The following is a 4,110-nucleotide window of genomic DNA, read 5'->3' on the forward strand; positions in this document are numbered from 1 at the left end:
TTTACTTACTTCCCTTAATATAATTTACTTACTGTGCTTATTTGTGGCCGCCATTTTGATTTCTGGAAAACAAATGCTGAAATAAATAGCTTCTAGTATGTAGAATTGGCGCTGTCAAGGCGGAAAATTCAAAAAAAGGTATGTCCACAGATGCGTACAAGAGTACAATATTCTACTGGAAGAAACTAGCCTGTGAATTAATAATAAACCGGCTGTCCACATATGTGGACAAGGGGACCGAAGAGGATATATGACGGGAGGTGAAGTGGGTGGGCGAGAAAAATGGCGGTCAGTGGGTGGGATTAATTGCTGGCGATATCTCAGGCAGGAAAGAATGGGGAAGAAAGGAGCGCGACTCGCCTTGCAGGGCTCCATGGATCCCCGATATAATATATTACAGATGATGCTCCTTGCTTAAAAGGTTTGTCGATCACGCGCGGTATTTTGCCTTTTTTCTGAGCCTTTTCTCCACCTATCGCTATGAGAGAAAGTATAAACAACTTTTTGCATTGCCATTTGATCTAGAAGAACCGAAAGAACTTGTCTTTCACGGCACTTAAGTTATTTTTTGGGGTAATGTTCTTTTGAAAGGCGCTACTAAATAGAATGAGTAATATTTATTTGGCGGGCCATAGACTTTTTGCAATACTTTAGTGGGTTTTCATCGTTAGTATGCTTTGTCTACTTATAGTGGGGCAACCAGAAATGATATCAAGAAGTGTTCATTTAGCTAAGGTAGCCAGAAAAATCTTAGGGTCTTCTATAATTAAAGGGGGAAGTTTTTATGACGATATTTTCTCTTCACATGACGATTTTTAGTCTTAAAATTCTGATGAGTTTGCTAGACTATTCTAGACTAGATAAAATTCTGCTAGACACATTTACTCATTTATACTCGATTTTAGTGCTAAATGGGCATAAAGAACTATTTCTTGAAAACTTCTTTTGGCCGTGTGAATGGGGAGTTTTAATGAATACAAAAACCCTTAATTTGATTCTGTCTTTTATCCATTTCAAAAAGCTTGTGGTTTATTTGCTGACGAATAATCCAAAGTACTATGTTTGATTATTTAATTTCTCTACTTGGAACTCACAATGTACAAGGTGGAACATTTCCACCTTGTACACCACAATAGTCACTTCAAGTAGGTTCGTAACGAAGGGCGGTGCACACTAAAGTTTTCTTAAGCTGTAAAAGGTGTGCTTGTGTTCAAGTGACATCATTTCCTGCCACCTCGTGTCCCAGGCGACGTCCATCGACATCTTTTCCTCTTCGCACTTATCCACTCCACTAAGCTGCAAGGGGAGAGCGGCTCGCTCCCGTCACTCTGCGAATCGGATCGCATCGCTCACCCGCCCCCATTTGCATCCGTCATCGCCCGCACCCACCAACACCCTTGCACCTCATCCCTGAGACATTTCTCTCTCGCGTCATATATTTTCGTCCTGCTCCTTCACCGCTCCTCCTCCACTCTCCTCCTCGAGGCCTCCGTTTTTAAGAAGCGTCGCTTACATCATCCTCAACCCCGAAGGACCTTCCCACAGATGACAAAAATAAGGAGACGATAGAATTGCTGGGGTGTTGCCTATCAAGTATTACTGCCCGTACTTGATATTCTACGTATGAGGAAAGTTTTAACCCTTCTACCTAAAACTTTCACGCATCCGTTTTCTTTGTTATGTCTTCTATATCTCATTTACATGAATCTAACTTGACGTAAAATAAACATTCGTTTTGTCGAATCAAGTCACGAATGTGTGGTTATCTATTTCATAACTTACCAAATATTATTGTTTTATTTCGGTTAATTTTGTATCGCACTTCGCATGCTATATCCGTGAATTGAGATAACTTTTTTTTGTTTTTCAATAGATGTGCCTTTTGTTATCTAATATGCTACCCAATTATCATAGCATAAGAATAAGGTTATGTTCAGGAACTTAGACAATATTTCCTGCTCTCTTTACCCTTTTCAGGGCCAAAAGAAGCCGTAAAATAAGAGGAATATATTGGCAAGGAGCTCAGTTTACACTGAGCTCCTTTTTGTTGGAACGATTTGTAGGCTTTTGAAGCCCTCGCGTCTAGTTTTACCGTTTCCACTGTTCGAGGGGAATAAAAAATACCAGTATCAAAAAGTGTTCCCATTAAGTATTATTTTCATGCAGATAATCGAGGTGCATTTCGCATTACTGGCACTAATATTTTGGTTCTCTATATCTAATTTAAATATTGAGATGGCCGTTATTTCTCCTGGCCTTTTACTTATTCATTCATACAGCTGGGGGTCTTAGCACCTCCTGCCTCAAGCACATTAAACGGCCTGCGGAACGTTGTGCGCACTCCATTCAGCCCAGCCGAGGTTCAGCCATTATTTGGGTTCTCGCCTTGCACCCCCTGCCTTACACCGTGATTCCGTCTTCGGAGACAGCCGCGCCATCCCCAATTCCCTCCCACAGCTCTTGCCTCCCTCTCTCACCCCCTTCTTCTCTTGCTCTCTCTGCCCATTCCATCCCACCGTCCACCCCAACCTTAACTTCTAGAGAGGTCGCTTCTAGCCCCACCACCCACCATGGCAGTCCCACCCTCCTTGCCTTTCCAATGAGCCGTCCCGCTCACAAACCTCCGCTGAACTCTCCGGCTTCATGCCGCGGTCTCTCTTCTCCGAGATCATTATCCTTTCTCGGAGGCACCTCAGTTGCGCATTATGACGCGGCGGGAAGGGAAGCGAACGAAGAAAGCAAATATCTCGCGATGAACTGATCGTGGGATGTATTCCATTCCAGAGAAGAAAGTGTTTATATATCAAAATTTCAATTCATTTAACAAGAAAATATATTTATGTGCGTGATATTCAAATTTGCTGTACAATTTTGTATTTCACTTTGGTTTACAGTTTGAATAACCATATTACTAAAAAGGAGAAGAAGAATAACGCTATTAAAATTAATATCGGGGTAGAATTTTCTAAGGAGTGCTCGAAAGTATCTTGGTAAATGATAAAATCACTGTATTTGTAATCGAAGCCTTCTTCCTGCACGACTTTGAACATGATGGTGTCCCTTGTTCTTGCCCTCACTTCAATGCGAACTTAATTTTGAAAGCGCTCTCTTCATCTCCTCTGTAATTTCCACGCATGCATTTAACTGTACATCTGCGTTAATTGTGGCATCCAGTGGCGCTGACTCCTGAGGGGGCCCGCACCCCCTCAAAAATTCGTTATGGGCGTGAGGAAAAAATGTGTCAGACTTGTCGCTTTTCCCCGGAGTGTCCAGATATCGAGATTATAGTGATCAGGGTTCTAATGTTGATTACATATAATGGCTCTTTTAAAATACTTAAAATATTAAAGCTCATTACTTATAAAATTTCCTGGGGCAAGATCCCCGGTTTTGGCCCTCCAATATTTTTTGTAAGTCGGCATCTCTGGTGGCATCATTAGCATTTTCTCTCGAAGAGAATATTTCAAATTTGAAAGTCTATATGTATGTCTATAAGTCTTCATGTTTGCTAAAACCCGTTTATCTACCTTTGGGGTGAGAATATGGTGACTTTCTATTATGATCCCTATATTTTCCTATCGAATACATTTCGAGTTTACTGCGTGAATTCTGTACTTAAACATTTTTACCGGCATCCTAAGGGAGTTCTGCCGTTTTCAATTTTCACTCCTGAGTGGATTGAATTGAATATTGCTCCCTTGACGGTGTAATTAGGTCGTATTAAACCCCGTTAACTGGCATCCCATACTTCATAGTTCATTTCGTGATAATGCTAGCCAACTTCATCATAATTGAATTTGCTGTGTCCATATCCTCAACCTTCATTCCGCGTTCACAAACGATTTCCTATTTCTTTCATCAGCGCACCTACATGTTTAACTGTTTGCTTCAACTGTAGCTTTTTTGATCTTTTCATCATCAGCAGCCATCGATTCTAAGATGGGTTTGACGCAGAACCCCATTCACTTTTTCTCTCGACTTGTCTTTCAGTATCTAACTCTTTTGGTTTGCGACCTTCATCACCTTATCTATGCATCTCATCACTGACAATTCTCTGCCGTTCTCCACTTCCACGATAAGTTTCATTATTCCGTCATACCTAATAGTATG

This window comes from Ischnura elegans, chromosome 5 (assembly GCF_921293095.1).
Source record: "Ischnura elegans chromosome 5, ioIscEleg1.1, whole genome shotgun sequence".
In the NCBI taxonomy this organism is placed as follows: domain Eukaryota; kingdom Metazoa; phylum Arthropoda; class Insecta; order Odonata; family Coenagrionidae; genus Ischnura; species Ischnura elegans.